This window comes from Podarcis liolepis, assembly GCF_965112155.1.
Source record: "Podarcis liolepis genome assembly, chromosome: 15".
In the NCBI taxonomy this organism is placed as follows: domain Eukaryota; kingdom Metazoa; phylum Chordata; class Lepidosauria; order Squamata; family Lacertidae; genus Podarcis; species Podarcis liolepis.
Genome location: NC_139566.1, coordinates 4,417,193 through 4,435,366, shown reverse-complemented (window position 1 = coordinate 4,435,366; position 18,174 = coordinate 4,417,193). Strand labels below are relative to the sequence as shown.

General features: G+C 43.4%; 1 long non-coding RNA gene across 1 annotated transcript; it reads right to left on the bottom strand.

Moving 5' to 3' along the window:
* Positions 1–9,959: 9,959 nt before the first annotated feature.
* LOC310693828 lies at positions 9,960–10,238 on the bottom strand. The gene is made up of 2 exons (XR_014519394.1): positions 10,119–10,238; positions 9,960–10,005 (listed from the first exon to the last, which is right to left on the bottom strand). It is a non-coding gene; the product is annotated as an uncharacterized lncRNA (long non-coding RNA).
* Positions 10,239–18,174: the final 7,936 nt, after the last annotated feature.

The window sequence follows — 18,174 nt, the reverse complement described above, 5'->3', positions numbered from 1 at the left end:
CACAAATATGTCTCCTTGATATGTGTCTGATCCTGTCCAACACCCATCTGCGCTGACCCCTATTAGCTTCTCCTGCAAGATAGTCCCTGCCAAGACAGGCACCGCTCGGGCGGAAGGAGGGGTTCCCAGCTACTCCTTGGAAGCTGTTTCTGCAGTTCCAAGGTGTCCAGTCGTGATGAAGTCAGCAGAAAGAGGACTCAGGAATGGGGTTAGGGGCGTTGAGTTTAGTTTGCATTTAAAGGTGAATCTATCCAATTCATAATTTGCAAATTGACATAATAGCCAAAACACGGCACCCTTCAAAATACACCCTTGTATGAAGGTGTGATGCAAGCAAGCAATATTTTGAAAGAAAGAAAAACCCATATGTCAAGATGAAAGAGTGCATAAAATGAAGAGATTAGTGAATTAGTTTAACATACAAATCTGGATTATATCAGTGGACTTTGGTTGCAAAATTCCATGCTGAAATGTGGGGAATTCAGAGAATTTTTCACTGATGCTTATGAATTTTCCCAATACTTAATAAATAAATAAATAAATAAATAAAAAACTTCTGCAGACACGAGGAGAGCTGAATTCACATTTGGAAACAGTGAGAAACTGGGATTTCTAAAATTAACAGGTTGAAGGGACAAGCATTCCTAAACTGTGACCAGAAGACCAGGACAATATTCAACCTTCCCCTACTATGTTCCAAAAGGTATCTTGCAGGCCAGGTTACACCTTGTCTCGGGAACGTGCTTTGCTTCATTTGGGCTCAGCTTCACCTTGGATGATGTTCTCTGTGTTCCTTTTAATGGAATTCAGGTGTTCTCTTGACTCCGCCAGGCTTCAGAAGCTTCCTCTCCTTCCCTCTCTCAAAGGCCTACTCACCAATAATCTCTGCTCCAAACATTTGCAGGGTCATTGTAACAGCATAAAAAGGCCTTGAACACTGACAGTTCCAGGAATCACGGAACATTGTCCTCCCCAAGAATTCTGGGAAATGTAGCTTACCCCTCACAGAGCTATGATTCCCAGCACCCTTAGCCAGCTATAGGGACCAGAGTCTTTTGAGGCAGAAAATGTCCTTCACCTGCAAACTCCTACCACAACCCAACACTGTGTGCTGTGACCTGAGTCCTTTTGTACTCAAATTTACCTGCCATATCTGCCCAGTAACACGGATAAGAAAGTCACCAGATTTAGCCAGGTGGGGCATGAGTTAGCATTACCAACTTATGTGGAATTAACCCAACAAACACTTTCCCTAATGCTGCCATCCTTTAGTTTTTTGCCACCCCCACCCCCAGTTTACTCTGAATGCTTTCCAAACCTCCTAGAAGTTGGTGTAAGTAGCATGAGCTAGACACCAGAACGAGAGACAAAATGAACTTTGAATTAATGTTTCGATCTATTAAAGGGACAATATGTACAGGAAGGAATGTGGATATTTATATTAGGGTCTTCATTGTACCTGATTAGAGTTTCTGAAGCCTCAGGAGACACCATTGCTGACACCAGTCACTAAGTGGCTTCACCCTCTAGCCATGTTGCGTGGCGAGTTCCCGCCTCCCCCACGGAAATAAAGACACGGGACACCCGTATTTTAGGTTAATGGGCAAAATTAGGCCACAACTTTATTGATTACAGGAATTGAGCGGTATTGGCTTAGGCATTGGTCCTATCGACTAACTGGCTTCAGCCTGATTGCTAGAAGACCGGCAAGGGTTAACCACTAGTAGGGGGAGTCCTGCTGATGTACATCAACTAGGAGCTCCCCCGGGGTCACCGCTCGGGGGCGTGCCTTAGGCCCACACCTCCATAGGCTTCGGACAGGGCAACGCCCCCTGGAATCCTGTACTGAACTACCCTTCGATATGGGGGAAGGTGATGGCGCTTCCTCCCCCCCACTCATCTGCATAACAATACCCTTACCAATGCCTAACCGCCAATGCCGAGGAAGTTGTTACGATTTGCTACGAGGTAGGCGAAAAACCAAATGGCTGGTGCCAATTTGCCAAGTTGAAAAAAATCCTTCCGGGCCCCTTTATGGCGACCAAGCGAGGTCCATAGCAAGGTCAAGGAACCAAAACCTTAAAGGGCGGGAGGGTGGGAAACCGGAGCAGCTGGGGCGCTGGAGTGGAGAAAGAGGGAAATCCTCAGGCGCGCCGGCCCTAAATAGCGCGGGCCACGCCTCCCGGGCCAGCCGATTGGCTGGCAAGGGACATGACGCGCCTGAGGATTCCCTGCTCTCGCGGGGACTGCAAGCCAGCCCCTGCACATGTGGGGGGAGGGCATGAAGCCCGCAACCCCACCTCCTCTCCAGCTCGGAAGTGGCTTTCCCTAAATCCCCACGTTGGCCAGATAGTCCTGCACCCTCTCCCACCTGGACCAGTGTGGATGAATTGACTTGATCCAGGCTCCTCCCAGTTAAATATTTTTTCTCTTCTCTCTCACCTCCCAAGACTGCTCAAGAAGGACTTCTGCTACGCATGCTTGCAGGGTATTTTTAAGAGAGTTTGTGTACTGGTCCAGTAAACGCTTCCGCTGCGCCACCAGCAACAGCTCTCTTTGCAGAGTATTAATTAAGTCCAGTGCAGAGATTCTTGTTGCAGCACAAGCTTCAGAGTCTCAGCAGAAAAGAAATAACGACACAGGGAAGCCTGTCTTTCCAAAGACAGGTTTATTGCAGAAAGATAACAGAAACACCTCCGGAGCTTTCAGACATTTTTGCTTCACGCCCCACACAGGCAGAGAAAACCTTTATATACTGAGCAACTTAACAACTTAACGAGCTTGACTACTTAAAGTTACATGACATTGCTAACTTGCCAGCGTCTTAGGTTTCACACCCTAACACCCCCTCTCGCTGGCAATACAAAAAACAAAATTACTTCAGACCCATTTCTTCACAAAAGTTTTCATGCCGCTGAAACCCAAGCGGTTTTGTAAAACCATCAGCTTGATTTTCATGACTGGGAGAGTAATTTAATTTAACAGTCCCTGCTTTTACCGTTTGACAAACATTTTGAAAGCGGATATCCAAATGTTTTGTACGACCTTTAAACTGCCCATTTTGTGCTAACTTAAGACACGGTTGATTATCACCCCATACAGTGATTGGAGTGATGGCCTTTTCATACATCTCTTGTGCCAAGCATTTGTAAAATTCTAGATCTCTACATAACTCAGATAAGGCACAGAACTCAGCTTCTGTTGACGACAAAGCAATCAGGTTCTGTTTCTTGGATCTCCACCCAGTCAGAGAGTTACCAAATTTTATTACACAGCCAGACACTGATTTTCTATCCTTTAAATTTGCCCAATCACTATCTGCCCAACAAGTAATCTGTGCTTGTCCTTCTGAAGATAATTCAAGGCAAAAATCTTTGGTGTATTGTAAATATCTTAACACTCTTTGAATTCCTTTCCATGCATTTACACTAGGTTTCGAAGCTTCTCTGCTGAGTAAGTTAACAGCGTAAGCAATATCTGGTCTACTCCATTGAGAAAGATGAAGTAAGCTTCCCAGTGCTGACTGAAAGATTTCAGCACGCTTGAATTCAGCACTATCCTTGAACTCATTGTCTTTTACAAAACCCATTTCCATTGGTGTTCTAACACCTGCACACTCCGTCATGTTAAACTTTTTCAACATTTGCAATATCTTGCCTTTTTGATTCAGTAGAAAACTGCCATTTTTGGTCCTATTTATCTGAACACCAAGATAGACCTTCACATCACCAAGATTCTTAACTTTGAAGTGTTTATTTAACTCTTTGGCTAGTTTTTTTACTTGTTCTTGTGTCTTTGAAGTATAAATCAGGTCATCTACATAAACAAGCAAAGATTCTTGAGCATCTCCTGAACTTCTGAAATATAAGCAATTGTCAGCCTTGCTCCTGCTAAAACCAATGCCTACCAAAACGTCATTCAAACACTCATTCCAATTATGAGCAGATTGCTTGAGTCCATAAATAGATTTATGTAGTTTCCATACCTGATTTGATTTACCAACTTTCAATCCTGGCGGTAGCTCCATATAGAGCTCTTCAGCCAAGTCTGAATGAAGATAAGCTGTAGAGACATCAAATTGATTCACTTTGAACCCTTTCTGAGCAGCAACTGCTAATAGTGCCTGTAGGGTTTCACTCCTTGAAGTGGGTGCATAGACTTCGGAATAATGTAACCCCTTTCTTTGCGTAAAACCTCGAGCTACAAGCCTTGCTTTGTACTCTGGTTTCCCCATCGCTGTTGTCTTTATCCTGTACATCCACCTATAACTTACTGCCTTGGTACCTTCTGGCAGTTTGGTGATGGAAAACACACCCAGTTCTTTCATAGAATTCAACTCCTTTTGCATGGCCTCACGCCACCTACTGGCCTCCTCCTGGGGTAATTGCTCAACCTCCTCAAAACTTTCAGGTTCGCAATTTACCAAACCAGCCCAAACACTAATAGCTTGGTACCTTTCAGGAGGTTTACCTTTGTTGGTACGCTTAGAACGCCTTAACAGTTCCTGTGATGTTCCTTCAGTTTCCCCCTCTGACCCAGAATCACTAGTCGTCACCTGTTTGTCACTAGTAGTTATAGAACTTTCTGATTCTGACTTTACACGTCTCTCTTGCTGTACAGGTGAACTTTTAGAGCTAGAAGATTCTGACTTTACAGACTTGGGTGAACTAGGCGATTTCTCACCCTTGTCCTCAGACTCAAATTCCTCAGTCTGTTCTGGAACTAATACCTGCCCTGGGGCCTGAGTTTCATTATTACTGTTCACCACATCAAATAGTATGTCAGGATTTCCATGAATTTTATTCCAACCATCCTGTTCACAAAATTCCGCACTTCTGCTGATTGTGATTTTCGTTTGATTGCCTTCTACATTCACAAATCTCCAACCTTTTGTGTTTGCTTGATAACCACAGAAAAACATTTCTTTAGACCTAGGATTGCCTTTCCTACGTTGTGCCCTAGGCACCAGCACATAAGCACGACATCCAAAAACTCTTAGATGATCAATTTTTGGTTTTTCCCCAAATAGCATGAAGTAAGGAGTGTTGCCTACTGTGCTATTGTACACTCTGTTAAAAGTATAATTTGCATACAGTGCAGCCTCAGCCCAAAAACGCTGTGGAAGTCCAGAATCAAACAGCAAAGCAGCAATGGCTTCCTGTAATGTTCGAAATTTTCTTTCGGCAACTGCATTCTCCTGTGGTGAATAGGGATTGGTAAGTCTATGAACTATACCTTTCCTTTTTAACCACGTCTCCAGCGTGTGGTTCACATATTCCCCACCACGATCTGATTGTATTTTACGTACCCTGGTGTCAAATTTACATTCGACTTCTTCAATCCAATCCATCAAGATGGAAGCTGCTTGTGATTTTTCTTTCAGAAAGAAAACCCAACTAGCCCTTGAAAAGTCATCCACCAAAATTTGCATAAATCTCGCACCTCCAAGCGATTTGACTGGCATAGGGCCACACACGTCTGTGTGCACAAGTTCAAAGGGTTTCTTGCTTACTCTATCAGATCTAGGATAGTTACATGTCTTAACCTTAGCATGTTTACAAGCACAACAATCCAGAAAATTTGGACAGGGTTTAATGTTACACTCCTCAGCTAAATCTGGCATCTTGCTTACATACTTAAAGCATATATGAGCTAACCTTCTGTGTAGTAGATGTGCACAACCTGTATGAGGAGCCTTATTTACACACTTAGCTTGCGCTTCACCTGTTGAACATCTACCTGCTGCTAACTGCTCTTCATCCAAAACAAAAAGCCCATCCTCACAGGGAATTTTAACTAGCTCCTTCCCCTGTTTCGAAATGGTGCACACATCATTTTCAAACTCAACCTTAAAACCACTTTTTACCAGGCATGACACACTCAAAAGTCCATTCTTCATTCCTGGAAGAACAAAAACAGGAAGGTTAGTTTGCAAACAGTTAACATAAATTGTGCCTTTAAGGTTCATTTCTCGTTTACTATTGTCTGCTATAGTCACGGTTTTTGCAACTGGCAATGTCTTGCAGTTCATCAAGCGGCCACTAGATGTCGCTGGAACTAAGCTGTGACTTGCTCCACTGTCAATTATCCACTTCAAGGTTTGTTGGCTCCTTTTAGGACTCTGTTGTGCTGCCATTGCAGCTAGTCCCTTATCAGCACCTGCTCCCCCTCTGGATCGTTGATTCTTGTAGTTCTCACGTCGTCTTCCCCTGTAACTCCGTAAACTGGCCTTGGACTGTTGAAATTCCTGTTGCTTTTCTGGACACTGCTATCAAATGAAACCTGCGGCCACATCGAAAACATGACTTGCTGGCCATAGCAGACACTTGTGAGGCTTCCTTACAGCTCTGCCTGCTAGTTTCCCCACGCTGGGAATTATCTGAACATCCAACCCTTGGGGTATTTGAATTATCAATACGTTTTCGATGATATTCATATTCTTGCTCACACAATCTACCAGTCACATAATTCATATTCAGCTGGTCCTCTGGCAAAACTTGTAAAGTTAGTACTAAGTTTTCAAACCCTGCATGCAGGCTGCTAAGCAGAGTATAAACTTTAATATTTTCAGGAAAATTCACACCTAAAGATGACAGTTGGTTGAAATACTCAGTCATCTGTGACGTGTGTTCAACCACACTATCCCCTGGCTTCAGTTTCAACTCATACAAAGCACGTATAATGTTCACCTTCTCTCCGGGCGTGGCTCTATGGTGAATTCGCCTAAGAGCTCCCCAAATTTCAAATGCAGACCTTAAATTTTCCACATGAGGTAATTGGGAATCGTCTATCGATACCATCAACATGCATCTAGCTTTAGTGTCCATTTTATCATGTTCCCTGTTCTGGGCATGTGCAGCAGCCTGTTGCTCTGCTGTGGCATCTGCTGCAACAGCCACAAATGGCTTTCGCCTCTGGACATAATCAGCCCACACTTCTTTGGCTTCCAACCAGACTTGAGCCCTCTTAGACCACTGCACGTAATTAGCAGAGTTCAGCTTTGTAAAGGGAACCTGGAAATTTTCCACTGCCATTCTTGGGGTCTGCTGCTACTCCCTCTGTGTGCCCTTGCTTCTCTTTCCCCTTGGGATTTGTTTTACTCACTTTTCAGACGCCTCCAGCCTCCTCTGAAGCCTTTTTTCCCCTCCGTCTCTTCACTAGCAACCTGCCACCGTCCTCTGTTTTTATTAACAAAACACAAACACAACGGGAGGTCAAGCTAGCCTTTTGCAGCTAATGAAGCTGTAAATCTTCACTTATGCAGCTCTCTCAATTTTCTGCAGCCTCTCAGTTCCTTTAAGAGCTGGATTTACGACCAAGCCGGTCTTCTCTCATCCGAAAGCTGCTTTCATTTTCTCTGCACACAATACAGCTGTAGAAACGTAGAAGGATCCATAACCTAAGAGAGTTTGTGTACTGGTCCAGTAAACGCTTCCGCTGCGCCACCAGCAACAGCTCTCTTTGCAGAGTATTAATTAAGTCCAGTGCAGAGATTCTTGTTGCAGTACAAGCTTCAGAGTCTCAGCAGCAAAGAAACAACGACACAGGGAAGCCTGTCTTTCCAAAGACAGGTTTATTGCAGAAAGATAACAGAAACACCTCCGGAGCTTTCAGACATTTTTGCTTCACGCCCCACACAGGCAGAGAAAACAAACACTCTTTATATACTGAGCAACTTAACAACTTAACGAGCTTGACTACTTAAAGTTACATGACATTGCTAACTTGCCAGCGTCTTAGGTTTCACACCCTAACAATTTTAACAGTACAAGGCCTCAAACATTCACAGTATATTTTCCCATCAAAGGATTTTGGGAAATGCAGTTTGCCCCTCACAGAGCTACGATTCCCAGCTGTCTGACAGAGCCCATCGTTTTTAAAACTGTGCTGTGAATGTGCTTGAAAGGTATGATGTGTGTACCTCTGTGGCCAGGATAACATATGCTCCAAACATTACGCTAAAGGAGCATGAATGATTCAGGAAACACCCCAAGTCCCATGAAGAGGAACATGAAGAATATCCAAGATGAAGTTGCGGAAAAACAAAGCTAAACAGCTTCATGAGCAAAGGGGTGGCTGACATGAAAGGTAATTTATTGGAACATATTACATTTAGTCCTCCTGGTGGTGCAGCAAGAAAGCTGCAAGCGCATTAAGTTCCTAGACATTAGTGCATGGGTAGGCAAACTAAGGCCTGGGGGCCAGATCTGGCCCAATCCCCTTCTCAATCCGGTCCGTGGATGTCATTTGCTGCACTTAGCAGAAAAGCACTCCCGGCAGCCAGCCATAAATTCCTTTCTTTCTTTTCTTCTGACAAGATTACATGCAGAATAAACAAAGTGACCCGTCTCTCATGACGCGTTGCTCTAACTACTTTCTCTTTTCCCTCTCCCTCGAGACCAACAGAGCCAACGGCGCAGCCCCTTCCGTTTTCCCCTGTGATGTGGATCCCCCTCTCTCTGAAGCACCCCTTCCTCCCCAGACTCATTATCCTCTTCTCTGTCTTCTGAGGAGGACTCAGTACTGGGCAGTGGAGATCGTTCCCTGTATCCTCTAATTCTTTCCTCCCTCGCTGCCTGCAGTTCCCTGACAGTGGATGGTCCAAGAATCAGCCTGCTTTTACATGAGTGGAATGCGTCCTTTTATTTTATATGCATCTCTGGGTTATTTGTGGGGCCTGCCTGGTGTTTTTACATGAGTAGAATGTGAGCTTTTATTTGAAATGCACCTCTGGGTTGTTTGTGGGGCATAGGAATTTGTTCTTTTTTCTTTTCAAAAATATAGTCCGGCCCCCCACAAGGTCTGAGGGACAGTGAACTGCTGAAAAAGTTTGCTGACCTCTACATTAGCACATAGAATCATGGAAGGGACCCCAAAAGCCATCTCCTCCAGCCCCCCAGGGAATCTTAACACATAGTCCCCCATCCAATCTGAAACCATACAGGACCCAGCTTAGCTTTGCAAAGTAATTAATTAATTGGTTGGGGACCTGCATCACAAATTCAGAAAAGGTAAAGGACCCCTGACAGTTAAGTCCAGTTGCGAACGACTCTGGGGTTGCAGCGCTCATCTCGCTTTACAGGCTGAGTGAGCTGGCGTTTGTCCGCAGACAGTTTTTCCGGGTCATGTGGCCAGCATGACTAAGCCGGAGCAGTACCTATTTATCTACTTGCACTTTTTGGGGTGCTTTCAAACTGCTAGGTTGGCAGGAGCAGGGACCGAGCAACGGGAGCTCACCCCGTCGCGGGGATTCGAACCGCCGACCTCCTGATCGGCAAGCCCTAGGCTCAGTGGTTTAGACCAGTGTTTTTCAACCACTGTTCCGCGGCACACTAGTGTGCCGCGAGATGTTGCCTGGTGTGCCGTGGGAAAAATTGAAAAATTCGAAAGATTTTTTTAAAAAAGAAATTTCAAATTTTCGCCCACTAGGCGGGCGCCGGACTGTGTCCTGGGTATGGGGGAAAAAGCACCAAGGCAAAAGCCAGCTCCAGATGGCTGGAATGCAAAACAGGATGTTGTGGTTTGCCAACCTACTGTTGGGGAAAAGGTGGAGCCTATTCTCTGTACTTAGCACCGGATGTTAGCTCAGTGTGTCATGTGACCTGTGCTGGAAGTACAGGGGAGGAGTAGAGTCTCTTCTGATGGAGTCTGAAGGGAACAGTCGCATTTCTATGTACTGTTGAGTGACAGGAATAAAACATGTAAAAGGACTCCTGTCTGTCTCATTTCCCCTCCCTGGGAGAATGCAGGGAGGGAGAGAAGAAGAGAGAAGCAGAGGGTGTGTTCTATCTCACATCTAATGAGAAGAATCGCCGGGTTTGTTTACCTAGCCTGCCGGGGTCGCAGACGGAAGGTAAACACAGTATCTCGCTCAATTGCCTCGGGGGAGGCCAGGTACCTCTGACTGTGAGCCAAGATACTAACAGTTTTGACCCCACCCTCGGCCAGCAGGGGCGCCGATTGGCGCTCCTCAGGGGGACACCCTCCACTTTTCTGATGTCTGGGCTGTGATTGGTCCAGACTCCAGCCTGGACCTATCACAGTAGGACATCATCTTCCGACTTCCTTCCCGCCCGAGCACAGTGTGCGCAGCAGCGGAGAGAAGAAGACGTCGCGACTCGAGTTCACCAGGAGAACTGGAGAAGTTGTCATTTTATTTCTCTTCAGTCTCCACTGAATGCCTTGACTGGGTTAGGGACCCTTATAGCTCAGCATCAGTTGGTGGAAAGGACATGACTTTACAACTGAGCTGAGAAAAAATCGTGGTTTCAAGCTAAGATTTGCTGATCTACCTTTGGACAGTTTTTTGTTGGATACTGCCAAGGAGTTCCCCCTTCTGGCAAACAAAGCTATTTTGACATTGCTCCCATTTTCCACTACATATCTGTGTGAGATGAGCTTTTCAAGCATGGTTGCTATAAAAACTAAATACAGAGAGAGACTGAGAGCTGTTGATGAAGAGCTCTCCCTCACCCGCATCTCCCTCACCCTGCATTCTTTACAATAAAAATAACAGCAAATTGTTACCTTGTTTCATCATTCTTTTGTACTTTCAAGAAAAAATATATTTTAAGTTTAAAGTGCTTATTATCCATTTACTTTTACCCTAAAATAAATATAGTGTTGCTTTAAACTTTAGTCCTTTCATAATTGTAACTTAATTTCCCATATCACCAAATCTTGTTGCTGAAGCTAAATTTTCCAAATCATGCAAATTCTTAACATTCATATAACTTATAATATTTTTGTAAATAATCCTTAAATTTTTTCCAGTCCTCCTCCACTGCTTCTTCTCCCAAATCTCGGATTCTGCCAGTCATTTCAGCCAGTTCCATATAGTCCATCAGTTGCGTCTGCCACTCTTCCAGTGTGGGTAAATCTTGTGTCTTCCAGTGTTTTGCGATGAGAATTCTTGCTGCTGTAGTTGCGTACATAAAGAAAGTTCTATCCTTCTTTAACACTTTCTGGCCGACAATGCCCAGAAGGAAGGCCTCTGGTTTCTTGGGAAAGGTATACTTAAATACCTTTTTTAACTCATTATAAATCATTTCCCAGAAGGCCCTCACTTTTGGACAGGTCCACCAGAGGTGAAAGAATGTCCCTTCAGCCTCCTTACATTTCCAACATTTATTGTCAGACAGGTGATATATCTTTGCAAGCTTGACTGGGGTCATGTACCACCTATATATCATTTTCATAATATTTTCTTTCAAGGCATTACATGCCGTGAATTTCATACCGGTGGTCCATAACCTTTCCCAGTCTTCAAACATAATGTTATACCCAATATCCTGCGCCCATTTTATCATGGCTGATTTGACTGTCTCATCCTGGGTATTCCATTTAAGCAGCAAGTTATACATTCTCGAAAGAACCTTAGTCTTTGGTTCAAGCAGTTCTGTCTCTAACTTCGATTTTTCCACCTGGAATCCTATTTTTAAAAACCTCTTGGATTTGAGCGTAATGTAGCCAATCTCGCACCTTATTCTTTAATTTATCCAGGCTCTGCAGCCTCCAATTGTCTCCAATTTTTTCTATTATCTCCCAATACTTTGGCCAGCCGGCCTCCATATTGAGTCTTTTTCGGGCCTTAGCCTCTATTGGTGATAACCACCTCGGGGTCTTGTTTTCTAATAAGTCCTTATATTTATTCCAGACAATAAATAATGCTTTTCTGACAATATGGTTTTTAAACATTTTGTGAACCTTTACCTTGTCGTACCACAAATATGCATGCCATCCAAAAGCATTGTTGAACACTTCCAGATCTAGGACATCAGCGTTTTCTAATAGAAACCAATCTTTCATCCAGCAGAAAGCTGCAGCTTCATAATATAACTTTAAGTCCGGCAGGGCAAATCCCCCTCTTTCTTTTGCATCAGTTAATATTTTAAATTTTATCCTGGGCTTTTTGCCCTGCCAGACAAACTTAAAGATATCTTTCTGCCGCTTTCCAAAACATTCCACTCTGTCCACAATCTGTAGGGTTTGGAACAAGAACAACATCTTTGGCAATACATTCATTTTTACAGCTGCAATTCGACCCAACAAGGAAAGTTTCAATCTTGACGAAATTTCTAAGTCCTTTTTAACTTCTGACCAACATTTTTCATAATTATCTTTAAATAAGTTCAAATTTTTGGAAGACAAATTAACCCCTAGGTATTTTACTTTTTTAACCACATTTAATTCTGTTTCCTTCTGAAACCCGTCTGTTTCTAAAGGTGTCAAGTTTTTCCCCAGAACCTTAGTTTTTTGCTTATTCAACTTAAATCCCGCCACTCGACCAAACTCATGAATCAGTTCTAAAACTCTTTTTGTACTAGATTCTGGCTCCTGTAATGTTAAAACCAAGTCATATGCAAAAGCTTTCAGTTTGTATTGTTTCACTCCGACCTGTATTCCTTGCACCAACCGGTCCCCCCTAATCATGTTCAAAAGCACCTCCAGGACTGAAATAAATAAAAGAGGGGAAAGGGGGCACCCCTGTCGTGTTCCTTTTTCAATTTTAAACTCTTCTGTCACCACATTGTTCACTATCAATTTGGCTTTTTGCTCTGAATAAATTGCTTCTACTCCATTTTCAAACCCCCGTCCCACTCCCATCCCTTCCAAATTTTTCTTCATAAACTTCCAAGAGATGTTGTCAAAGGCTTTCTCCGCATCAATGAAAATTAACACTGCTTTAGTATTAATGTTAGTTTGCAAAAGTTCCAAAATGTCAATAATATTCCTGGTGTTATCAAACAAATGTCTACCTGGGAGAAAGCCTGCCTGGCCCTTGTGAATTACTTCATTTAGCACTTTTTTTAAGTCTACTTGCCAGAATATCTGCAAAAATTTTGTAATCCACATTTAGGAGTGAGATGGGACGGTAGTTCTTAAATTGAGTCTTTTCAGTTTCCAGTTTAGGTATCAATGTGATGAATGCTTCTTTCCACGTTTCCGGTGCCCTCCTCCCCTCCATAATCTGGTTACAAACCTCCATTAGTGGTTGTATCAAGTAGTCTTTTAATGTCTTATAGTACTTGGAGGTAAGTCCATCTGGACCTGGAGATTTGCCTAGTTGCATATTCTGAATGGCACCCTCAATTTCCTGTTGTGTTATTCTGTAATTCAAAGTTGTTCTCTTCTCCTGAGATAGTTTTGGTAATCCATTAACTTTTAGAAATTGGTCTATCTCAGCCACTTCCTGAGGCCCTTGCGTATAAAGTTTTTTGAAGTATCTCTGGAAACACTTTCTAATTTCTTCTGGTTTCTGAATATTTCTCCCTTCAACCTCCAGATTAGTAACAAAGTTCAATTTTTGTCTCTTTTTCAACTGCCATGCTAGCAGTTTCCCACATTTGTTCACCGATTCAAATGATCTTTGTTTCATTTGTTTAATTTTCCATTCCACTTCTTGGTTTATCAATTTCGCATATTGTGCTTGATGGAATTTAATTTCTCTTAAGACCTCTTTTGATTTTGGTTTTAGTCTCAGTTTTTTTTTCTCCGTCTCTTATCTTCTCTAATATCTTGTCCTTTTTTCCATTCCAAAGTTTTTTCTTGATCGTATTCTGTTGTATCAGAAACCCTCTCATTACTGCTTTACTTGCGTCCCAGATTATTCTCTTTTCCACCGAGGTGTTCAAATTAATTTCAAAATAGTCTTTTAAAGTTTTTTGGGCCTTCTTCACGATCTCCTGATCTCTTAGTAGGGTGTCATTCATTTTCCATCTGAAGGAACCGATTGGAGTAAGTCTCAGTTCCACTTTCAAAGCGTTATGGTCGGAGCAAGTTTTTGGGCAGATTTCCACTTTTCTAGTCTTAGGTGCCAGCCCTCTAGTTGTCCATATTTGGTCGATTCTTGTCCATGACAGGTGGGCCTCAGAAAAGAATGTTCCTTCTTTACCTAAGGGGTTCTTTGTCCTCCAGATGTCAATCAAATCCATACTGTCAGTTAGTTCAAAAAAAGTTTTGGGTAGTCTGCCATCTTTAGTTAAATTTTGATTTTGTGACTTATCCATGTAAGTAGAGACCACCCCATTCATATCTCCCATCATAATGATGTTGGTATAGTCCAGATAATCCAGCATTATCTCATGCAGCTTCTTGTAAAATTCTGATTTCCCCTCATTTGGTGCGTAGATTCCTAATATCAGAAATTTTTCTCCTTGTGTTTGTATTTCAATTGCCAAAATTCTTCCTTGCTCATCTTTAAATAGAAATTTTGGTGACAAGTTCTGCTTTGCATAAATCACCATGCCTCTTTTCTTGACTCTATCTGATGAAATAAATTCTTGGCCTAGTCTTTTGTTCCGGGGAATTCCCGCCATTAATATTCCAACTAAAGAGCTGCAGAGACATCCTGGATCAATCTGTTCTTGCTGTGGTGGTGTCTCTTCCTTTTCGTCTGAACCCAGAGGTGCTGGTGTTGGTCCAATTCCAGGAGGTGGCGGTGGCCAAGATGCTGCTGCTCCCTTTTGAAGGTCCTCTCCGTGGTCGTTCAGGAACTTCTGATGATCTTCTGTTGTTTTGATTTTAACTTTTTTTCCTTTGAAGTTAAAGGATAATCCTTGGGGGAACTCCCACCTGTAAGTAATCGAGTTGCCTCTCAGTAGTCTTGCTAGGTCTGTATATGTAGCTCTAAGATCCAAAAGTTGTTTTGGTATATCTCTGTAAATTTCTGCTCTTTTGTCTTGAATAACAAGTGATTTCTTAAAATGAAGGCCTAATATTTTGTCTCTCTCCTGCTTGGATCTCAGGATAATCAAACAGTCTCTGGATCTGTCCCTCCTCACGACTCTTCCTAATCTGAACGCAGATGTAATTTTAAAATCTTTGTCTTCTTCTATACCCCAGAACTTAGAAAATTCTGCTGTCAAGTAGCCAGTCAGATCTTCCTGTTCAAGCTCTGGAATAGCTCTCAATCTCAGGTTATTTTCCCGATTTCTCAGCTCCACCATAGACAGGTAGGCCTGCTGTTCACTGATCTGCTTGTGTAGCGGCCTTACCTCCCCTTTTATTGCCTCAACCTTCTGGTTTGCTTGTTCTGCTTTTTGATTGGCTTCCTCAGCCAATTTACGATTTTCTAGAGTTGCTTCCTTAAGGTTCCCAATTACTTGTGTATGTTGAGCAACTTGGTCAGTCAATTTGCTAATAGAGGTTGCAGCTTGATCAATTTTTGTCGATTGGTCATCCACCTTCTAGTTCAAAATTGACAATGCTCCAGAATTTGTTTTAAAAAGGTTTCAGATCCTCCTGAAGCCATATCCTCTGATGCTGGCTGCTCAACTTCCCCTTCTTGTGCTCCCAACACAGCTGGGACAGATGATCTACGTGACTGAGAAGTCAAGGTTGTTTGAACAACTTGGGCTTGTTTTGCTTTCGTTTTTGCAGATCTTGTTTTCCCTAAGCCACTCATTCCACACCTGTCTTTGTGTCAAGGTCAAATTATATGCTGTCCCATGGGAAAGACAGTTCCAAAGTGTAAATAAAAAAGCAGCAGAGAGTCAAAATAAAATGTTGTTCCCAGACAATTGTAAATCCAAAATCCACTAGGGGGAGTACCACTGTAGTTCACTAGGAAGAAAGGTTTTTATCCGCCATTAAAGTTCCTGCAATCCCAAACCGTTTACAAAAAGTCCTTCAATCTCTTTTTTAACGTGCAGAGCTCTTCCCAAGTTAAAACAAAGTCTCACAGAAAAGGTGCAAGAAACAGTTCCCCTGATTGTATCTTGTCAGTATCGCTCAAATGTAACAATTTCAATTTTAGATACAGTTTCCGCAATTTGACAGTTTTCTTATCTCCTGGCAGTCCGAGGCTTGGTTTTTTAATCCTTTGTAATCCACAAAACGGAGGAAAGTCCCATTTAAAATCCAATAAGTTTAAAGACAGAAGCCTCTTCCCCCCCCCTTAAAATCCAGTTCCGTCAATACACAATAGTCCAAACTTTATAATCCCTTTTAAAGCGCTTCCCACTTGTCAAAGTCTTTGCTTTTGATCTTTAAAGCACGGTCGGAAGACGGACTTCCTGTTTTGCGTCTCCCGTTTTCAGCCCAATTTTAAGTCTTTTAGTCCCGAAAATTTAATCCTTACTCACGAGTATGTAGTTTAAAGCCTGATGTTTCAAGAAGAAAGGTCAGCGCTCATCAGCAGCAGCCGCACGGCTTCGCTTCCGCAGAAAGAGCGATGAACTCACAGCACCGCTCCCCCTTCCACGTTCCGGAGCCCCTTACGGGGTTCCTTCTCCGTTTCTGAGGTCGCTTCTGGTGCCCGCCGAGTCCCACGGCCACGGGCTCGCTCTGCCCGTGGTTTTTCTTGATGGGTCGTCGCTGTGCCGCAGCGCACGACCCTTTTCCGCGGAGCCCCTCTTCAGAGCATGAAGAGGACCGCCATTGCTGTTTCGCGCTGCCTCCAGAAGTCCCATACAAATGTGCAATTCGAAGGCTGGTGTTTTTCAGTTCTCATACCATTTTTGGAAACTGAATCTGAATCTGTTGAATGGTCTCTTTAAATTTGAAGGTTCATTATTGTTTCACAAGATGTGTATGTCTTTAAGGGCCAGAGCAAATAACGTGACCTAGTTTTACAGCTGTGAAACAGTGTAGCAGGTGGTAATTAAACTGTTGTGTATGGTATTTTACATGGGTTCTCTCTGTGCTTTGAAGAAAATATGTTGGCATGGGGTCACTAATTTGACTACCTTTACCCCACCTAGATTCACTTGATGTTCCTAGCAATTCAGATGCAACTTGACTCTAATGTTATGTGTTTGGATGAATTACTGTCATGTCAGCATCCTCCTTTGCTTAGCATGCCATTTTGGGGTGGTTTTTTTGCTTGGCTTCACTTTGCATGATGTTCTTCATGTTCCTTCTAATGGAATTTGGTGCGTTTTATTGTCTCCCTGAATAAGAATAATGGTAATAATTATTTTAATTTTGTTTTTTTCTACCCCGCCCTCTGATTGGGTCACCTCAGTCACTCTGGGCAGCTTCCAGCATATACAGAAACATAATAGAACATCAAGGGACGCGGGTGGCGCTGTGGGTTAAACCACAGAGCCTAGGACTTGCCGATCAAAAGGTCGGCGGTTCGAATCCCCGCGATGGGGTGAGCTCCCGTTGCTCGGTCCCTGCTCTTGCCAACCTATACCGGCTCTGCCCCTGTGGAGCTGGCTGCGTGGAGACTGTGTCACACGTCCTCTTGTCTTGCTCCCTATATAAAGATCTCAGGGACGAGACCATCGCGCCGCTCCTGTCTGCCATCCCGGGCCACTCTTGCGAAGCCAAGCTGTTCTCACTCCTGGCCGACCAGAACGGCTCGACAACAGAGAAGGTTGCCAAATTTGTCGAGAGAGCAATGAGATTGAGAGCTGCTACCTGAGTGACATTAGCGTCGTCGCCCAGATTCCTCTCCTAGGATTTTACTATTATTATCGTTATGTTTTGCTACTATTATTTTGTCGTCCCCTAAAATGTATTTTATATAATTGACTTTTCAGTTTTATTCTTTGTGTGTCGTATTGTTGTTTTATTGCTATGGCCGATGGCTGACGCAAATAAAGATTCTTATCTATCTATCTTGCCAACCTAGCAGTTCAGAAGCACGTCAAAGTGAAAGTAGATAAATAGGTACCACTCTGGCGGGAAGGTAAACAGTGTTTCCGTGCGCTGCTCTGGTTCTCCAGAAGTGGCTTAGTCCTGCTGGCCACATGACCCGGAAGCTGTACGCCGGCTCCCTCGGCCAATAAAGCGAGATGAGCGCCGGAACCCCAGAGTCAGCCACGACTGGACCTAATGGTCAGGGGTCCCTTTACCTTTACCTTAAGAGAACATCAAACATTAAAAACATCCCTATAGCCTTCAGATATCTTCTAAAAGTCAGATAGTTCTGTATTTCCTTGACATCTGATGGGAGGGCGTTCCACAGGGTGGGAATATAATAATAATAATTTCTTAATTAATATCCCACCCATCTTGCTGGGTTTCCCCAGCCACTCTGGGCGGGTTACAATACATATAAAAACACAACAAAGCCTGAACTTTATATAAAAAGCACCCTTAACAGACTAGAATGTGGGGGGAGAGACCCATTTCTGATTCACGAGGTGCCCAAATGTCTGGGGCTGGCCCGAGGGGCTCACCATGTGCAGATTTTCTGCCAGTGCCTTCTGGCATCTTCTTCAG